At 40.1% G+C, this 21,870-nt stretch overlaps 1 protein-coding gene and 1 pseudogene across 4 annotated transcripts in view; both read left to right on the forward strand.

Moving 5' to 3' along the window:
- Cfap53 (cilia and flagella associated protein 53) overlaps positions 1-21,870 on the forward strand; it is a 53,442-nt gene that overhangs the window by 14,586 nt on the left and 16,986 nt on the right. The gene's annotated exons all lie outside the window — the stretch shown is intronic.
- On the forward strand, positions 1,177-21,866 carry LOC147830084 (coiled-coil domain-containing protein 152 pseudogene; annotated as a pseudogene). Its single transcript, XR_015443713.1, has one exon. The product of XR_015443713.1 is annotated as a coiled-coil domain-containing protein 152 pseudogene (transcript).

A 21,870-nucleotide genomic window follows, 5' to 3' on the forward strand; every position in this document is an offset into this window, starting at 1 on the left:
GGCTCAATCAAGTGTGCAGGACTCATAGTAGGTAAGTTTTCTCTTGTTGTTTTTTTTTGTTGTTGTTAAATTCTTTTATTGGTACATTGTAGGTATACAACACAATTACATTTCTCATTGGGAATTGCATCTTTACATAATGCATCTTGGCTCTTATTTTTTCCCCATTCCTAGCCCTCCCTTCACCCCCTCCACCCTTCCCTATTTACAAAGACTTTATTTCCATTTTTTCCATTTCTCAGCATTTTTGCTTTCCCTTCTTTCCTTTCCCCTGCCCCTCCCACTACCCCTACCCCTTTCAACCTTTTCTTCCTATTTTGCATTTTCGATTATTCATTCTACTCATTGGTACATTTTAGGAATACAATGTAATGACATTCATCATTGGAAATTTGCACCTTTACGTAGTCTCTCTTGGTTCTTATTTTTCACCCTTGCCCAGCCCTCTCTTCAACCCCTCCATTCCTCCCTATTTACAAAGATTTTGTTCCTATTTTTCCATTTTCTCATATTAATCCCATTCCCTTCCATCCTTTCCTCTAGCCCTCCCACTTCCTTCCCCTTTGCCCCTTTTCTTCCTATTTCACATTACCTATTATACATTACCTATTGTATAATACCTATAATAGGTATAATATTATAATATTATTAATATTAATAATTATTAATATAATATAATATAATAGGTATAATATATTATTGTTAATAATTATTATTAATAATATAATATATAGGTAAATACCTATAATAGGTATAATATAATATTATTGATAGTAATAATTATTAATATAATATTATAATATAATAGGTATAATACCTATAATAGGTAAATATTATAATATTATACAATAGGTATTGTATAATAGGTAATGTGAAATAGGAAGAAAAGGGGCAAAGGGGAAGGAAGTGGGAGGGCTAGAGGAAAGGATGGAAGGGAATGGGATTAATATGAGAAAATGGAAAAATAGGAACAAAATCTTTGTAAATAGGGAGGAATGGAGGGGTTGAAGAGAGGGCTGGGCAAGGGTGAAAAATAAGAACCAAGAGAGACTACGTAAAGGTGCAAATTTCCAATGATGAATGTCATTACATTGTATTCCTAAAATGTACCAATGAGTAGAATGAATAATCGAAAATGCAAAATAGGAAGAAAAGGTTGAAAGGGGTAGGGGTAGTGGGAGGGGCAGGGGAAAGGAAAGAAGGGAAAGCAAAAATGCTGAGAAATGGAAAAAATGGAAATAAAGTCTTTGTAAATAGGGAAGGGTGGAGGGCGTGAAGGGAGGGCTAGGAATGGGGAAAAAAGAAGAACCAAGATGCATTATGTAAAGGTGCAATTCCCAATGAGAAATGTAATTGTGTTGTATACCTACAATGTACCAAGAAAAGAATTTAATATAAAAAAAGTAGAAATAGCAAATAAATACATGAAAAAATGTTCAACATCACTGGTCATTCAAGAGATCCAAATGAAAACAACGCTGAGATTCCACTTCACTCCAGAAAGAATGGCTCCTATCATGAAATCAACCAATAACAAATGCTGTCAGGGCTGTGGGGAAAGAGGAACCCTGCTCCACTGCTGGTGGGAGTGTAGACTGGTGCAAGCACTATGGAAATCAGTATGGAGATACCTCAAAGAACTAGGACTGGAAGTCCCATTTGACCCCGCTATTCCACTGCTGGGGATCTTCCCCAAACAATTAAAAGAATCATACCACAGTGATATATGTGTGCCCATGTTCATAGCAGCACAGTTTGTGATAGGTAAAACTTGGAAACAGCCCAAATGGCCATCAACTGGAGACTGGATAAAGAACATGTGTTTTTTTAATAAAATGGAGTACTACTCAGCCATAAAAAACGAGAAATTAGAGACATTCATAGCTAAGTGGATGCACATTGAGGCCATACTCTTAAGTGAAATGAATAGGACACACATGTATAAATACTGAATAGTTTCTCTGGTGTGAGAGACTGAAAGTGTAAATAAGTTTTCCCTTGTTCTTAACTGACCTTGTATATTGTTAAATGCTTTTCCTAATTCTAGCATTTGCAATTCCATAATGGAGGTTCCTAATTGTGTGAGATTGCCTGTAAAGTCCCTAATTATACAAGGGGGTCTTCCAAACAATATTTCATAAGGGGTGAATTCCATATGGCCTGGAGTGTTCCTTATTTTTAATAAGGCCATAAGGAGTACATCTATCCATGGTCCCTGTGTAGTTAAGCAATATTTTGTTAATGTATTTTTGATAGTTCTATTCATTCTTTCTACTTTCCCAGAACTTTGTGGCCTGTATGCAGTATATAGATACCATTTGATATGTAGTATTTTAACTAAAGTTTGCAAAGTATCTGCTACAAATGCTGGTCCATTGTCACTTCTCATAGGAAATGGGAGGCCAAAGTAAGGAATAATCTCACTTAACAATACTTTACACACTTCTGAGGCTTTTTCTATTTGAGTAGGGAAGGCTTCAGGCCATCCAGAGTATGTACAAATGCAAACTAATAAATACTTATATCCTCTACAGGGTGGCAACTCTGTAAAATTTACTTGGATGTCCTCAAAGGGACTAGTGCTGGCTCTTTGGATCCCTGGGAGAGGTTTCAGTCCTGTCATAGGATTTATCTTTTGACAGGTCTGACATCTCTGAGATACCTGTTCACATAGAGCAGCCACATGGGGGATATAAAAGTATCTCTCTAGTAGCCTTTTCAATGCAGTCTTGCCTCCATATGTTAACTCGTGATATCACTTTACCCAGGAATAGGATGAGGCTTCAGGAATAACTAGTTTCCCTTCTGGAAGTACTCACATGTCTTCTTGTTTCTTGGGAAGCTGTTCTTTAGCCCAGATGTTTTCCTTGTCTGAATACATTATAGGAACCTGCAGTTTTTGAGAACTTTGTCATACAGCTTGTCTCTGTGTTAGCATAGCCATTTGGAATTCTTGTTCGGGAGCCTTCTTGGCTTCCATGTCTGCTTTATTGTTGCCTTATGCAATGAAGTCTTTGCCTTTCTGATGTCCCAAACAATATATTACTATGACCTTGCTAGGTTCCCACACTGTCTCTAGCAGCTGTATAGTTTCCTGTCTATTCTTGATTTGTTTCCCTTCTGCTGTGAGAAGACCTCATTCTCGATAAATTATGCCATGGATGTGCAATGTAGCAAATGCATAGTGTGAGTCTCTGTATATATTCACCTTCTTACCCTTTGCCCATCAGAATGCCTGTATGAGCACCTAGAGCTCAGCATGTTGTGCTCACCGGCTGATAGGAAGAGGCCTGGCCAGGAGTACCTCATCCTTTGTAGTTACCACATATCGAGCATGATGAACCCCATTTTCCATGAGGCTTCTCCCTTCCATGAACAGAACAAGGTCAGCATCAGACAAGGGTGTCATTTGTAGGTCAGGGCAGCTGGAAAAGAGCTCATCCATGATGCTTGAACAGTCATGATCAGGAGGGCCTGTCTCCATGGGCAAGAAGGTAGCAGGATTGAAAGCTTTTACAGGAATAAACCATAAATGGGGGCTCTCACAGAGAAGGGCTTGTACTGGGTAACTATTATTTGAGAGCCATTGATGCCCTCTTGTGTTCAACAGTTCTAGGACTGCATGTGGAACCTGCACAGTCAGTTCCTGACTGAGAGTTAGCTTGTCTGCTTCTTGGATTAATAAAACTGAGGCCTCTAAGGCCCAAAGACAAAGAGGCCACCCTTTTGCTACAGGATCTAAATTTTTAGACAGATATGCCACTGGTTGGTTCCATGGGCCTACTTCTTGTGTCAATACTCCAAGGGCCACATGGTTTTTCTCAGTCACATATAGAACAAAAGGCCACTATACATCCAGTATGCCTAAAGTAGGGGCAGCTGCTAAAGTCAGTTTTAGTTCCTTAAAAGCTGTCTTTTGTTCCATAGTCCAAAGTAGATGATTTTCTTCTTTTCCTTTTAGAACTTCATAAAGAGGTTTAGTGATCTCTGCAAAACCAAGAATCCAAATTCTACAGAAGCCTGCCACCCCAAGAAACTCCCTCAGTTGTTTCATTGTGTGGGGTTCAGGAATGGGACTAATAACCTGTTTTCTTTCATTTCATAGATAATGGATGCCCTGCATTATTTGAAATCCTAAATATTTAACATGTTGTACACAAATCTGGGCTTTCTTCCATAATACTTTATATCCAGTTTCCTGTAAGTGTAACAACAATCCTTTTGTGCCTTCCCAGCATTGTTTTGAGTTGGGCTGCATAATAGTAAATCATCTACATATTGTAGTAAAACACAGTTATATTGTTCTGCAGGGTAGGTAAGCAAATCCCTGGCTAGAGCTTCCCCCAAAAGCATGGGTGAATTTTTAAATCCTTGTGGCAATCTGGTCCATGTAAACTGAGTCTTTATTCCATCATGTGTGTCCTCCCATTGAAATGCGAAGATTGGTTGACTAAAGGGGACAATGCAAAGGCAGAAGAAGGCATCTTTTAAGTTCAGAGAAGTAAACCATGTTGCCTCCAGGGGTATTAGTCACAACAAAGTACAAGGGTTAGGGACTCTTGGATATAATGTTGTTGTTCTGTCATTTACATTCTGAAGATCTTGTACTGGCTTATAGTCCCCGTCAGGTTTCTTAACTGGCAGCAAGGGGGTGTTCCAAGGTGATTTACATTCTCTTATAAGTCCAAATTCCTTCCGTCTCATGATATAGGGTTTAATTCCAATTTGAGCTTCCCTGGACATCAGATATTCTTTTACAGCAATGGGGGCAGAATTGTCTTTTAATCCTATAACTATGGGTGCATGGTTCTTTGCCAGGCCCAGGGGCGAATCTTCTGCCCATACTCCAGGTAACATTGTTTTTAATTTTTGTGGAGCCTGGTGGACATCATCCACATTGTAACATTGCCATTCATCTTCTCTTTTGGTAGTTACTATCATAATGAGATCCTTTCCTGGGTCTAAATGTAGATATGTATTTCCCCCTTGAGTAAAAGTTATTGTGGCTCCCAATTTTGATAACAAGTCTCCCTAATAAGGGGATAGGGCACTCTGGCATATATAAAAATTCATGTTTTATTTTATGTCCTCTGATTTCACAGTCCTTTCATAACAAAATTGGCACTTTTCTGAGATCCCAGTGGCACCAATCACTTGGATGCACTTTTCACTCAAAGGGGTGACTGGAGTTGTCACTACTGAGTGCTCTGCTCCACTGTCTACCATAAAGGACATATTTTGGCCCCCAACCATTATATTGACCATGGGCTTGTGGGGGCCTAATGGCATTGAGCCCAGTCTGTGTCAGTCACTATCTTCCATCACAGGCAATAGCATACCACTATCTTTTCTTTCCTTTAATTCCTGATTTTTCTTTTCATGGGGCTTTGGGCACTTGTTCTTATAATGTCTTTTCTCGCTGCAATATGCGCATTGGTCAAAATCTAAGTCCTCACATTTAAAGCCTTTCTTTTGCTGTCCTTCTGATTTCATTCCCTGTCTTTCTTCTTTTTCTACCTTGGCTCCCATAGCCACTGCTGTGTATTTGGCCTGCCTCTTATCTTGTTCATCTTCACTTTTAACTCATTTCTTCTCTCACACTGACTCTCTGTTCTTATACACTTTCCTAGCCAATTACAACAATTGTGTTATATTCATACCCTCCCAAGTTTCTTGCTTTTGAATTTTCCTTCTATTATCAGGAGCTGACTGGGTCACAAAAGTCATATTGGTTAACTGATGGTTATCAGGTACAGCAGGATCAAATGTTGTGTACATTCTGTAAGCTTTGCAGAGCAGCTCATAAAATCTCTCAGGGCTCTCATCGGGCTCCTGCAGTGTTTCTAGCACTTTAGTCATGTTTGTAGGCTTTTTACTCGTGGCTCATATCCCTGCCAGGAGAGCTGTCCGATAATTGCTTAAGCTGTCCTGGCCTCCTGGGGTGTTGGGGTTCCAATTGGGCCACTCATTCACTGGAAATTGCTGTTCATGCCAAGCATCTGGATTTTGTGTGCCTGCCAGCATTCTAGGAGCATTGATCTTTTTAAGTTCTCCTAAAACTCTCTGCATTTCTTCAGAGGTTAACAAAGTTCTACAGAGTTCTTTACAGTCCTCCCAATTAGGACAATGGGTAGCAAAGATGGAATCAAATAATTGAAGCATTTTGGAGGGGTCTTCAGTAAAAGAAGGAGTACTTCTTTTCCAATTAATACAGTCAGATTGATGGTTGATGTAGGATAACAATGCCTCCCTCAGCAGGGTACTCTCTCAATGGCATCTGAAAGGTTTTTGCCAGATCAGCTGGTCTAGTACTATGAGTTATTGGGGCAGGTGGTTCTGTCCCAGTGGGTTGGGGTGCAGTGTCCTCCAGTTCTGGTGGTATTTGGGCACCGGCTCCAGCTGCTTTCCCTCTGTAGGGAGGTGGAGAATCTAGCATATCTTCCTGATCTGGTTCCTCTCCTTCCATTTTTAACACAAGACAAGTGGACTTATTCCCTCAGGCACAGACGTGAAGCCAGGGAGGTGGCCTTACACATAGATCCAGCCAAGTGTCTATGTACAGGAATTCATTTACTCATCTTTGTTTGGTCACTTTATTCCACACCTGTCTTACTTTTCTTTATGTCTATACTTCCCTCTAATGGCCACTCAGGTGCTATTTGTGGCCACAACAATTCACAAAATTTTTTTAGGGCTTTTGGTCATAATTTCACCCCATAATCTCCCACAAATCCTTTATAAAAATTCTGAATCATACAATCTAATACAGTTGGTTTAGCATTTGTGTTTCCCATGATCACAGACAATTATTGCAACCCTTATATGATGGCAAGGGACAAAGGTGGGAACCACTGACGAGAAGTGATCACTCCCTTGCCTGCCTGGCTGCGGGCCTCTCAGCCACTTTAAGGTCCGTTCAGGCTAAGGTGGGCTGTCGCTTAAGGTCACCATTGTGCCTTTGTTAAATGAGACCACGTAACCGCAGGACAGACCACACACAGGTTCCATGACTTGGGGAGGACTCTTTAAGCACAAGCACCTCCTCCCTCTATCTTGGTACCACAGACGAGACTGCCTATAAATTTTCACAGCTCGTTCAACACACTCTCCTATCCAGAACTCTTTGACTCACACATTCATTCAGAAGTTATCACATTCCCTCCCTGTGGCCCCCTAACTGTAACCAAAACAAATGGGAGGAGCTACCTCCCCAAATGGCAAAGTACAAGTGGTGAACAGGCCCCTGCACTGTATTTGCCCAAACTTACAAAATACAAAATCACAAAGTGAAACCAAAACAAAACCAAAAGTTAATGACTACAGGGGTTTCCTGGGGGTTTCTCACCCAGCAAACGAAAGAGACAGATGAGACACCAACAGCAGCAGTCCTCCTTCTGTTGTCCTCTGTCTTGGGTTCAGGTGATCTGCAACCAGTGACTGGGTCTCCATGTCCTGTTGGGGAGCCTAGGAAATTTGTCCTGGGGGGGCGCCTTTCCTCTCGAGGGGACAGAGAGCCACTCCCTCTGGTGGGGCTCGGGCCAATGCCCAAAAGGGCTATTTCATTCCCGATTCCCCAGTCAGGGAACCAAATGTTCCAGAAATCACAGAAAGAAATACATGGAGACACAGAATTTGGATAAAATAATAAAAGTTTACTTGCAAGCAGGCGGGACTGCCAGAAACTGGTCTGGTCAGTGTCTGCACCGATGTTTGTTCTGCTTCCCCTTTTATACCCTTTTTGGTCATTATTTCACCCCTAGTGGTCTTTGTTGAGTAAGTAAAAATTCCAGTTCCTGTTTAATAGTTAAACACAGGTGGTTTCTGTTAATGGTTACAGCCATAAATACATGACAGTTAAAACACATATATTACAAATTTGCCCAAGCATTGAAACTTTGATTCTCAGAGTTAAGATGTTATCTATAGTAAAGCTACAGATCAAAGAGTCATAAATCCATCACTTTAAACAACAAGAGTAACAGGGATAAGCAAGTCTTAAAGGGATATATTACCTATTTTGCTTCTACAGTTACTTAAATATTTTAATATTTAATCTACTAAGCCATCTAAAACGTTTTCCCTATCATTGCTACCTTCTGAACAATTTCTCCTCTGCAATGTCTGTCTGCCATGCCAGCATGCCTTGGTTTATGGGCTGAAACCTCTACAAACTGTGAGCTGAATAAACCTTTCCTCCTTTAACTTTGGGTGTCAGATATTTTGTCTCAGCAATGAGAAAAGTAAGTAACATAAGGCTGGATAATTTAGAAAGTAAAGAGGTTTATTTGACTCACTATTCTGATGGCAAGAAGGTCTTAGCATGGTGCCAGTGTCATGGGATAGGCCCTCTGGGAGAAGCATAACATGATGGAGAAGCGGCAAGGGAACCTGCTGTGTGCAGAAGGGGCACATGTGCAAGTGAAAAAGCAAGAGATAGGGGGAGTGGGCTTGCTCTTTATAATAGCATTAATCCATTCATGAAGATGGTGCCCATGTCCTACTTAACTCTCTTCTAGGCCCCTCCTTTTAAAAGTCCCACCACCTCCCAACACTACTGAGGACCAAACTTCCAGTAAATGAACCTTTGTAAAGCATATTCAAATTATAGCAGGCTCACTGAAGAACTTTTGAAGACATTTGACTTACTAAACTGAAAGAAAGGAACACTTATAGAAAGAGCATTTCTTCCTGAATGGTGCATCAGGCTGGTGTGAAAAGGCAGTGCAGCAGCAACAATAGGGCTGTTTCCTCAACTTGGGCAGGAACCCCTTTGGTGAGCATGTGCCCTGCCAGGGTTATAAGAGCAATGGAGAAGCTTTACTATGACATGCTGATCCCATCTTTAGTACTTTCTTTGGAAGTGCTAGCAGGGTCTCTTTTAACCAGTCCGTAATTCACTAATAGTACAGTTATAAACAATGAAGATGAGTGAGTCAATCCCTTCCACTCATTTAATTCTAAGCAGCATCCTATGGTCATTCCTGCTTCCATTGTCCTAAGAAAGGTAGAAAATAAAATAGCAAAAACCCAGAAGATCTCTGATGCTCTAAGTGAGAACACATGCACGTTGGATCTCCTAGCCTGACCTTCAGTTACCTTCACCCTACTCGCACCTCACTAAAGGTTCATAAATATGTATTACATGTTATTCATTAAGATTAGAGTGAATTCTGGGACAAGTATGAGTGTTGAGAGCCCCTAAGATGACTCAGCACCCTGTCAGTCATTAATATTAATCACACCTAGAGGTTCAGGGGGAGGTACCTGGGCCTGAGGTAGAAAGAGCTGCCAAACATAACTTGGAATGGATAATTGCTGTAAAATATTTGTTCATGAACTCTGTGTCAGCTTAATGCACTGTTTATGTACTTTGTGTAAGCCACCCCTAAAACCCTGTCTGTATCAACTTGTCCCTACTTGGAAACTCTGGGTGGGCCTTCCCCCTCTTGTGGGCAACCTGTTCCCAGAGAGATTAGAAATCAGCCTTGAAATTTGTTTATCTAAGCCTAATGCTGCTTTGCCACATACTTGCCACATTCTGTATAACCACAACTTAAGCTACCACCCTGTAGGCTGTGAGCAAGGTATAAAAAGGAGAAACTGTCTTAACTTATGATCAGTCTATAAGGACTTGTTTCCTGAGGCTAACCATTGCCTGGCAATGTACTTCTTTTTTATTTTACCCAACTCTTCTGTCTCTGGAAGATCATATCAACTCCCAATTTGCCACAATGTTTGGAGGCTCATCCAGGATCTTGAGATAATCTTCTGGCCACTTGGCCAATGGCTCGAACCCTGCCAGAGTGAGCTTGGCCTTCCAACTCCTCTGAAGGGAAGGGCACCCCTGGGAGAATTTTCTCAGTCCCCTCAGGGACTCATAATGCCAACCTCATTGACATCAGCTTGACTGGACCCAGGACAAGAGACAGGAGACACAGGACCAACTGACTGATTTTGGACATGGTAGACTACCCTGGGAAAAGCCTGAGATTCAATTTTCAATTTGCTTATTCTGACACAAGTTAGAAGAAAGGCCTGATCACCCCTTGAGTGGGAATATCAAATTCCTGTTCAGTAGGGGCTTTTTGAAGTCCCATTTGGTAGGGGCTTTTGAAGTCTCTTTTGTTTGACTGGGGCTTTTCAGAGTCCCATTTGCTTTGCTTTGTGAAAACCGAATTAGAGCCATCCCAGGCGGGCAGTAATGTTGAAATTCTGAATGACTGTGTGTGAATGTGAGAGTAAGTGTGAACGGACAGCATAAACCGTACACTGTTCCATCTGTGTCCAAGACTAAAGGGGGGGGCACTTCTGTGCTCAAATATCCTCCTGAGATTATGGATGTGATTGGGCCTGATCTGCGATTCTGTGGACCATCTCCCTCTGCCTGAGGCCAGGGGGAGAGTTCTGTTCTCCCAAAGGGCTAAGTGGGTGTTCTCGTGAAAAGATAAATCCCTTATGCCTGGATGGTCCTGAAAGTGCTGGTCATGCAGCCAGACAGGTGCCTGTGTGGGTCATCTCTGATGGTCACCCTCCTTTGTTTGTCTTGCGTCTTCTTACAAGGGTACCCGTACACACACCAACACAGTGATCGGCCGATCATGGGGACAGGAACATCACATCCTACTGTTTTAGAATACATGATTAAGAATTTTAAGAAAGGTTTTACTGAGATTATGGCATTAAGATGAAATCCCCCAAACTTAGAACTTTTTGTGAGATAGAATGGCCTAAGCTTTGCCCAGCTTGGCCATCTGAGGGATCCCTAGATGAGGGTCTCATCTGGTCCATCTGGCTGGCAGTCACCCCACCCCCAGGATGGGAACATCCAGATCAATATCCCTATATTGATTCATGGCTCAGCTTGTGCCACAGAATGACTCCTTGGCTTCATATGTGTGCCCTGAAGAGCATAAAGCAAAATAGTGAGAAAAAAACACTCCTGGCTTTAAGAGTCAAGGCCACCACTATGTTAGCAGCCTGATGCTACCTCTAAAGGTCTAGAATCTAAAACAAAGCCAGAGAAACTACAACGGCACTCTACCAGACATCAAGAGATTTTACAAGAGGAATCAAGTAAAAAATTTTAGCTAATTGATAAATATATCTTTGCTTCAGTTTGAGTTGATGTTTAATTGGTGTGCTTAAAATATTTCTTGTGCATTGCAAATTCTTAAATTGTACTTATAGGCTTAACATGCTTTTCTCTACTTTATTGATGAAGAACTCAAGGTTACTATCATTCTATTGGCAACCAGTCAAATTTTGACATGTTATAATCTGAGAACAGAGAAAAGGGACACTTTAAAATTTTAACAGCTGAAGACAAGTTTGTTATAGAAGGTTTATAGTGAGATGGAGGAAAAATATAAAGAAAGCTATAAGTAGAAGAGATATACTTTTGATATAAAAAGAATTTTGTATGTTTGTCTTGTTAGAAGGATAAAGAGAGATATACAAGACCAGAAAGCCTAGGTACATTGAGAAGGTGTGCAGAAGTGATTTATTAAAGAAATATGTATGTTTGCTTGTTAGTTTCAAGTTTGTTATAAAAGGTTTGCATTTACAGGCATAAAGAGACTTACATCAATGAATATTACTTAAATATGTTATTGTAATATGTTTACATTGGTTGTCATCAAAAGGTTAAGCTCTAAATATGTTATAGTGATATGTTTACGCTGGTCATCTTCAAAAGATTAAATTTTTTGTGAGAAAAAGAACAAGGTTTTATTTAAAAGATGCTTTTTGTACCAAATTGAATTAAAGGGCTTAAGGTTCCAGTGACCCTTCGACACTATCCGATGGCACAGGAGGTTCAATGAGGAATCCACCCCCTCATAAATAGATTAAAAGAAAATGGGCTCCTTATAGAATGTCAGTCACCTTGCAATACTCCTCTCCTCCCAGTAAAGAAGCCTAACAGAGACTACAGACACATACAAGACTTGAGAGCCATTGATCAGGCCACTGTTACCTTATACCCAGCCATTCTTAACCCTTACACCCTGCTCAGTCTGATTCCCGCAAAAGCAGAATGGTTCAGCTGCCTAGATTTGAAAGATGCGTTCTTTTGCCTTCAAGTTGCCCCAGTGAGTCAGCCACTTTTTGCCTTTGAATGGGAAGATCCAGGAACAGGACAGAAAGGACAGCTGACCTGGACCTGACTATGGCAGGGATTCAAGAATGCTCCCACTTGGCAGGGGAGACTTTGAGGAACCAGGAACAACAGCAAAATTTTACTGTATTTATCAAGTTCAAGCATGGATCAAAGTAGCGAAGGATGTACAAAAAAGATTAGCAGTGTGAATATTGACAAACTTATAAAGGATTTTTCACAGATAGAAAAGAAAATGATAGAAACCAGTGGAAAGAATAACATACTGGAAATTCAGTTGGAAAAGAGTATCTCTTTATTAAAAGTAGTGTTAACAAAGGAAGCCTCAATTAAAAAAAAATGTGCTGCTCTTCATGATATGATAAAAGGGCTACAACAGACCATTGAATATCAATACAATTTGAGAGGTGAAAATGAACAGCTAAAAAGAAATGCTGATATGACAAGGGAAAAGCTGAAATCTTACAAACAGAACTACAAGAATAATATTGCCAAACTTGTACATGAAATGAAAATCAAAGAGGAAGAACACACGATAGAAATAAGCAAACTTTATCAAGATATGCAGAAAAAAGTTGAACTAAATGAAGAAAAGCACAAAGATCTAATAAAGAAAAAGGAGATGGAAATCTCAGAGTTAAATGCAAAGTTAATAACTCAAGAAAAAAGCAAAATGAAATAATCAAACTACAGCTGGAGTTTGATGCCAAACTAACGAGAGTTCAGACTAAGTCAAAACCATATCCAGATGCTACTATTTCCCCACAGAGTATCTACAGAAGGAAGCTTCAACATCTTCAAGAAGAAAAAAACAAAGAGATTGCAGCTCTTCAAAATACCATTCACAATTTGGAGCAGCACCTTTCTATTGGCAAAGATTCTCACCTTAAACGTAGATGATTTTGAGTATAACAGTAAATTCATTAATTACTATTTACTTTTTAAAAAAGCAATTGAAAAATTTGCTTCCGTTTTCAATATAAGTATACTGCCTAAATAGCCTAAATAATAAATGAGACAGCTTTAAAAAAAAAAAAAAAGAATGCTCCCTCTTTGTTTGGCAAGGTATTAGCCTTGGACTTAAACTATTTCCCACATGCTCAACACAATTGCTGCCTGTTACAATTTGTAGATGACCTCCTCCTTCGTAGTGAGTCAGAAAAAGACTTGGGAAGGGACCAAGGCCCTCCTCGAGTTCCTGCAAGATGCAGGATATAAAGTTTCATGGGAAAAAGCACAAATCTGTCAGACCAAAGTGTGATATTTGGGATTTGATTTATAGAAAGGACAGAGGAGGCTAGGTCCAGAGAGAAAAGAAGACGTTTGTTCTCTGCCAAGGCCCACAACCAAAAAGAAGCTCTGAGAATTCCTCAGGATGACAGGATTCTGCAGAATCTGGGTTCTGGGGTTCACAGAGAAAACAAAGCTGCTATATAAAATGCTGAGAGGCAAGGAAAAGGAACATTCCAACTTAGAATGGAATACTGAATGAGACTTGTCCTTCAGAGGACTGAAAAAGGCTTTAAAGAATACTCTGGCACTTGGTATCCCAGATGTCACCAGACCCTTCAACTTGTTGTTAGATGAAAAAATCATGTTGCCTTGGGGGTCTTAACTCAAAAGATGGGCCCCTGGGCCAGGGATTTAGTTCAGTGGTGCCACCACTTGTCCTGCATTCGATCTCTGATACTAAAAACAAAACAAATAAAAGATAGGCCCCTGAGAAAGACCTGTTGCTTACCTCTCAAAAGCTTTAGACCCTGTGGCAAGAAGATGGACTCCCTGTTTATGAGCTGTGGCCACTGCAGTCACATTAATAAAAGAAGATTGCCCCTCCAGCACAGAGGAGGTGAGCCACTCTCAGAGCACAAGAGCAGGCTTCTGGGCCACTGTACCACCCCCACCAGCACAGAGGAGGTGAGGCACTCCCAGCACACAAGAGGAGGCTTCCAGGTGACCATACCATCCCCGCCAGCACAGAGGAGGTGAGCCACGCAAGTACCAGCAGCAATCCACCCACCCTGTCGAAATGGGAAGATGCATAAACAAGTCTCAAAACTAGACTTTCAGATCACCTAAAGCAACCCTAAAGGGAAACAAGATGGAACACTGACACTCAACTACCTGGACTCCCTGAACTGGCAACAAAAGAGGATGTGGAAGAAATGAAATCAGAAATGACTTCTCAGATAACAGCAGAGACTGTGCTCATAGTGCAAGACATGATTAATAAATCTAGAGAGGAGCTGAGGAACATGATGGAATCCCAACACAGGAGACAAATGGAATCCATAAAACAGATGCAAACAGATTTCCAGGAGATTAAAAACTCCTTTGAAAGTCTATTCAGCAGAATGAGCCAATGTGAGGACAGACTTTCAGATATAGAAGATAAGATTGCGATTAGTGACCAGGAAAAGAAAAATTGCTTTAAAATTGTAAGGGACCACGAGAAATCAATCCAGCAGCTGCTAGATGATGCAAAGAAGAATAACATAAGACTGATTGGAGTCAATGAAGAAACAGAAGACAGTGCAGATGACATAAAAAAAAAAATGTTCACAGAAGTGATAGCAGAAAACTTCCCAAGGAGGGGAAAAGAACTTGACATAAAGATAAGTGAAGCATATAGGACTCCAACTAGCCTTGATCAAAAAAAGATTTACATATTGGCATATAATTGTTAAGATTCCAGAAACCCAACAGAAGAACAACATTCTACAAGCAGTTAGAGAAAAGAAACAAATCACATACAAAGGAAAGCCCATCAGAATCACAGCAGACTTCTCAATGCAAACCCTCAAGGCAAGAAGAGCTTGGAGTGACATATTTCAAGCCCTAAAGGAAAACAGCCTCCAACCCAGATTGATGTACGCTGCAAAATTATCTTTCAAAATTGATGGAGAAATAAAATATTTTCATGACAAAGAGCACCTTAGGAACTTCATGAATACCAAACCAGCACTCCAAAAAAGTTTAGACAATATCCTAGGAAAAGACAACAAGGATCACAACCCCAGGAAGCCCAGCAGAATAAATCCATCAGGTGCAACAAGAAATTAAATACAAAGAGGAGAATCCGACAAACAGAAAAAGTCATGACAATGATAAGTCAATATGTATGAGTTATAACCATCAATGCTAATGGTCTTAATTCACCAATCAAAAGAAATAGACTGGAAAAATGTGTCAAGAAGCAAGATCCAACAATATGCTGGATGCAAGAAACACACTTAATTCAAAAAGAAACTCATAGTCTGAAAGTTAAAGGGTGGAAAATAATACTCCATGTGACAGGAACCCCCACCTCCACCCCTAAAAAAGCAGGATTAGCTATCCACTTTGCAGATCAAGTGGATTTCAAGTGAAAATCTGAAACACTCTGGTCCCAAGAATTTCAGGTAAAGGATACTCAACTTGTATGTACAAATCTATTGTGAACATGTGTTTTCATTCCTCTCAAGTAAAAACTTAAGAACAGGACTGTTGGTTCTTAACAGTAATACAAGAAATTTCTATGTTGTTTTCCAAAATGGTTCTATCATTTTACATTCACATTAGCAGTATTAAAAAGTTCTAACTTAACTGGTTCATACCTAAGCTGACATTTGTTCTTTTAAAACTTTTAACCTCATCTCCCTAATGAGTGTATAATTCAATCCTGTTATTGTACTGGTTAGTATTTTTCTGATTCTAGTATTGCACACCTTTCCTTGTGCTGTTCTGGCTATCATCTTCTTGTGTCTACTTTTTAATTGGGTTGTCTATTAATGAGCTGTAAGAGTTCTTTATATATTCTGGTCATAGGTTATAGGCATTATAAATATGGTCTATCTAAGGACTACTTTTCATTTTCTTAATGATGTCATTTAAAGTTCTAAATTTTGATGGAATCTCATTTATCAATTTTTTTCTTTTATACATCATGTTTTTTTATGTCCTAGGAAATTCTTGCCTACCCTAAATTCATAAATATTTTCCCTTATAATTTCTTCTTAAAGTTTTATAGTTTTGGTCTTTCATATTTAGGTTCATAGATCCTTTCAAGATATTTTTATGTATGGAAGTAATAGGTTGAGGTTAATTTTTTTTATATATGGATACCAGGTGTTCTAGTGCCATTTGCTGAAAACACTATCTTTTCCTCTGCTCTTGAGTTTATGTTCTATAAAATGTTAATGTTAAATAGTCTTTCAAAACTCAGTGGACCATATATGTGTGGTTCTATTTCTAGATTCTCTGTTTTATTCCAATGATCTATATGTCTTTCCTTACACCAGCACTGCCTTGATTACTGTAGTTTTAGAGGAAGTCTTAAAATTAGGTACTAAATGTCTTCCAACACTGTTTTTTTTCTTTTTACTTCTCTAGGTCCTTTGTACTCCTACATAACTCTTAAATTTCAATATCCAATTCTTCATTTATAGCAAGTATACATAGACCTGAATTTTTACGTATACCTTGTGTTTTCTAATACTGCCAAATTCAAATACAAGTTCTAGGAGCTCCTAGGAATTTCTTAGTATTTTTTCTGTAGATGATCATTTCATCTACATATTAAGATTTTGCTTCTGCAGTGCCAATCCTATCCTAGTTGTGTCATTTTATTGCCAGACTATTTTGGTTTTGGCCTGTGTTTCAAAGTTTAATGGACTGATAAAGAGTAGGCATATCTGTCTTTTTCCCCACCTTAGGAAGAAAGCATTGTATCTTGTCCACTCATGTAAGGCATTTTTTGCTGGAAGTATGGAGTACTTTTCTTTGATCTGTTGAGAAGGTTCTGTTCTACTTCTAGTCTCCTAACAGCTTTTACCATGAACAGCTGTAAATTTAGTCCAATACTTTTTCCTCCAACTACCGACAGGATCATATGGCTTTGTCCCTCCCTCTGTTAAAATGATGACTTTTGGGGGTGAATCTTCCAATGCTGAACCAACACTGCCATCCCTATAATAAAACCACTTTCTTTACATACTACCAGATCTGACTTCTAATAGTTTGTTTTGTTAAACAAATTTCTATCTATGTTCATACTTTTTTCTTCTATTATCTTTATCCAGTTTTAGGATTAGCACAATGTTGATTTCCTAAAATGTGGGGAGAAATGTCCCTTCTTTTTTCTGTTTTAAATGTTTGATATAATTTATAAGTTAAAATGTATATGACCCTGTTGTCATACAGGCAGGTTTTCAAGCTAGGAATATACTTTAATAGGTGCTATTCAAATTTTATATTTCCTCCAGAGTTAGTTTCATTAATTTTTCTTCCAAGGCACTTCTTAGAAGTTGTCGAATTTATTTCAAAACAGATTTTTGTAATATGCCTTCTATATCCTTTTAAATTCTGTAAAATCTGTGGTAATGTCTTCTAGATCTTGATATTGTAATTTTAAAAGTGTACAATCGGTATTGTGTAATAGGAAGAAAAGGTCTAAAGGAGTAGGGGAAGTGGGAGGGGTAGGGGAAAGGAAAGAAGGGAAAAGAAAAACTTTGAGAAAAGGAAAAAATGGAAACAAAGTCTTTGCAAATAGGGAAGGCTGGAGGGGGTGAAGGGAGGGCAGGGGAAGGGGAAAAAATAAGAACCAAGATACTTATGTAAAGGTACAAGATCCCAATGATGAATGCAACTATTTTATATCTAAAATGTACCAATAAACTTAATGGGAAAAAAAAGTAAAAATAAAAGAAGCTGACAAGCTGACTTTAGGACAAGAACTAACTGTATACTTCTCATTCAGCAATGGAGTTATTAAATAGTAAAGGCCAGAATTGCCTCTCCAATAGCCACATCACTCAATACCAGACACTGTTATGTGAAAATCCTCCCCTGACCATCATGGCTGTAAAGCTCTAAATCTTGCAACTTACCTGGCCTCTGAAATGCATCCACCTGACCACAACTGCCTGATGACTGTTGATGAAGCCTGTGCTAGACAAGCAGACCTTCAGATGACTCCCTTGACTGATGCTGAGTCCACCCTTTTTATGGATGGAAGCAGCTCAGTTAGGGAGGGAATCTGCCACTCTGGATACACAGTAGTGACCACTGAAGAGGTGTTTCTAGGTGGACCTCTTCCAGCTGGATGTTCAGCACAAAGGGTCAAGCTGTGGACATTGATTCAGGCACTTAAATGTTCAAAAGGGAAGAAAGTCAATATATATACTGATTCCAGATATGCTTTTGCCACTTTACATGTCCATGGCATGCTGTACAAAGAGAAAGGATTGATTACAGCAGAAGAAAAGCAAGTTAAAAATAAAGAAGAAATCCTGCAGCTCCTCGATGCAGTTTGGGAACCTCTGAAGGTAGCTGTCATCCATTGCAGAGGCCATCAGAAGGTGAAAGATTCCATTACTCTTGAGAATTCAAAGGCCGATGAGGTGGCCGACTCCAGCACAGAATTTATAGGGAACCTGCAGAACATCCAAGAGGAATACAAAAAGACTGACTTGCTCTATTCAGACAAGGAAGATGAATGGGCACAGAGTCAGAAAGCCCATAAAGGAGAATGCAACAACTGGGTGCTCCCTGATTGATGGGTAGTCATTCCAAGACTAGCCTATTCGTGGGTCAAAAGACATTATGATCTCACACATGCAGGAAAAACTGTCCTAAATAAACTCCTTCGGGAATACTATTATATTCCTCAACTCCCCATGCTTTGTGGCCTTGTCTGCCAAGGATGTAACACCTGTGCCAGAGTAGAACCCTGCCAAAAGCCTCGGCCAGTGCCTGGAATCCAACACATTGGAAGCTCTCCTTTTGAAGACATACAAATAGACTTTATAGAAGTAAACCCCTGCAAAGGCTGCTGATATTTATTAGTCTTAATCTGTACCTACTCAGGATGGGTTGAAGCTTTCCACACTAAGACAGAAAGGTCCCAAGAAGTGTGCAGGGTCCTCCTAAGAGAAATCATTCCAAGATATGGACTCCCTCTAACCATTGGCAGTGACAATGACCCAGCCTTTGTAGCAAAAATAGTCCAAAAATTGGCTAAGCTGCTAAAAATAAAATGGAACTTCCATGCCGCCTACTGTCCACAAAGTTCAGGGAAAATAGAAAGGATGAACAGGACCATAAAGTTAGCTCTCACCAAATATTGCTTAGAGACCCAGGACCCTTAGGTAGATCTTTTATCCTTCTCCTTGATGAAAATCAGGAATATGCCTAGCAAAGGAATATTCTTCCCATATGAGATCCTGTTTGGAAGGCCACCACCATTTATTAAAAGCCTTAGCAGCAATACACAGGAAGTAGGAAGCCTAATGCATAACCAACAGCTTGAAGTTTTAGGACAGGTTTTTCATCAGCCTCATAAATATTCGGGGAAAGGGATAACATCCCCACAGACATTCCTGCTCATTCATTTGAGCCAGGGGCCCAAATTTATATAAAAGATTGGAAAAAAGACTCCCTCACCCCAATTTGGAAAGGGCCTTATGTTATTATTATGACATCTCCCACAGCAGTAAAAGTTGCAGAAATCCAGCCTTGGATCCATCATTCAAGAATCAAGGAATTTCTTCCAGGAGACTCCTGGACGTGGCAGCCAGATCCAGCAAACCCACTGAAGGCAATGCTGAGGTGGCACTCTCAAAGCCCTGCTCCTGTCACTCTGGAAGCTGACAGGTCAACACACAGCTGAAGAAATTAAAGGAGATAATGCTCACAAAGCCCTGCTGACAGTCTGACATACCGCTAAAAGCTCATGAATAGTTGTACTGTCTTGTTGTCTGGGACTTCTCTCCCACTATTCTTATTGTGTGATTAGTTCTAACTGGGTTCCTCTTTGGCATTCCTCTGGGTGCCAATGCCCCAAAAGACTGGAGCACTTGCCAAAAATGCTGGCTTGCTATCACATAATGTATCATCTCACTTTTCTTTGTTCTTATATGTTTAAGGTAAATGTGGGATATTGGGACTTTGAGCTGAGTACGTACAAGCCTAAAGATTCAAAGTTTGATGCCCAAACCAAACTAATAAGGTAATTAAATGGGAACGTGAAGGGTACCCCCTGCCCATTACATTTGATGGATGACCACACCAGCACCACAGCTGGCCGGGAGTGATAGATTGTGGAGGGCATAGTTGGGAACAGCAATACTGTACAATGAGGCCAGAAGGATGAACAAGAATGGCTGTAAAGTTCCAAGGACAGACTGACTCGCTGGCAGACATAGTGCTGCAGTATAGAAGAGCCTTCAATTTGCTGACTGCTAAGTATGGGGGAACTTGTCTTTACCTAGGGGAAGAATGTTGTTATTATGCAAATCAGTCAGGAGTAGTCAGGAAATCCATGACTTGACTAAAAGAAAGGTTAAATCATATGGAAATTAAGTATGGTTCCCAGGATACCAACTCCTGGTGGAGTTGGCAGTTCTCTGGATGGAAAGCATGGTTAGGGCCCCTGATGGGACCCATAATAATGATAATAGTCCTGGTGACTGTAGGGCCATGTTTAATTAATTGGATTTCCAAATTTATAACAGAAAGAGTCCATTCCATACAATCATATCAAATGCTAATGCGAGCAGAGGCCCATTATGTTTGTCCTGTTCAAATCAATGAAGATTGTGTTTGATGTAACAACAGGGGGAAATGTGGTAGAAAGAGCTGCCAAACATAACTTGGAATGGATAATTGCTGTAAAATATTTGTTCATGAACTCTGTGTCAGCTTAATGCGCTGTTTATGTACTTTGTGTAAGCCACCCCTAAAACTCCGTCTGTATCAACTTGCCCCTGCTTGGAAACTCTGGGTGGGCCTTCCCCCTCTTGTGGGCAACCTGTTCCCAGAGAGATTAGAAACCAGCCTTGAGATTTCTTTATCTAAGCCTGATCCTACTGTATCACATACTTGCCACATTTTGTATAACCACAACTTGTGCTACTACCCTGTAGGCTGCAAGCAAGGTATAAAAAGGAGAAACTGTCTTAACTCATGGTCAGTCTATAAGGACTTGTTTCCTGAGGCTTACCATTGCCTGGAAATAAACTTCTTTTTTATTTTACCCAACTCTTCTGTCTCTGAAAGATCATTTCGACTCCCGATTTGCTGCAAAAGGCTGAGGTACAAATCCTTTAAATTCCGAAATCCTGATTTATCTGTGCACTGTTGCTCTTTCTGTGTGCTGTGACCTGTGTGCAGTGCTTTTACTTTCTGTCACCCTGGCACCTTTTTCTGTCTGTGCCTTATCTTTTGTGGGCAGAGACTTGCCCTAAGCACAGCTTCCTGTGATCTTCAATAAATATAGCTGCTTGCCACTTGCTACTGGATATACACTTGGCAATTTCTGTAGTTCACAAAAGACTAGACTGTATCAACCCATTCCATGGTAACACTTACAATTCTGCAGGTACCCATTGCTACTCTATTTCCTCTACAGAATAATAATAGTCACCATTTATTGATCCCCCTTCTGCCAGGTATTTACATCTATTCTTTCTCATCCTTACCAGAGCCTTGAATGGCTGTTATTTTACAGATGAGGAAACAAGCTCTGATAGGCAGAGTTTTTGAACCACATTCACACAGGAAATGGCAAAACTAGGATTCAAAACCTGCTCTTCCTGACTCCAGTGCCTGGGCTTGAGCATCGGCTTCCTGGCACCTGCCTCCCTGCTCCTTCCTCATGTTTCCTGTGCACAGATGGCCTACATCCAGGTCTTTGACTTTGCTTACTGTGAATGACTGTAGGTATGTGCCTAAATAGAGCAGTGCCTCACGAAAGGCTGAGTTTTATCTTTTTCTTT

This window comes from Heterocephalus glaber, unplaced genomic scaffold, assembly GCF_053883595.1.
Source record: "Heterocephalus glaber isolate CG9 unplaced genomic scaffold, H.glaber_assembly_v1.0 deba00000331, whole genome shotgun sequence".
NCBI classification, from domain to species: Eukaryota; Metazoa; Chordata; class Mammalia; order Rodentia; family Bathyergidae; genus Heterocephalus; species Heterocephalus glaber.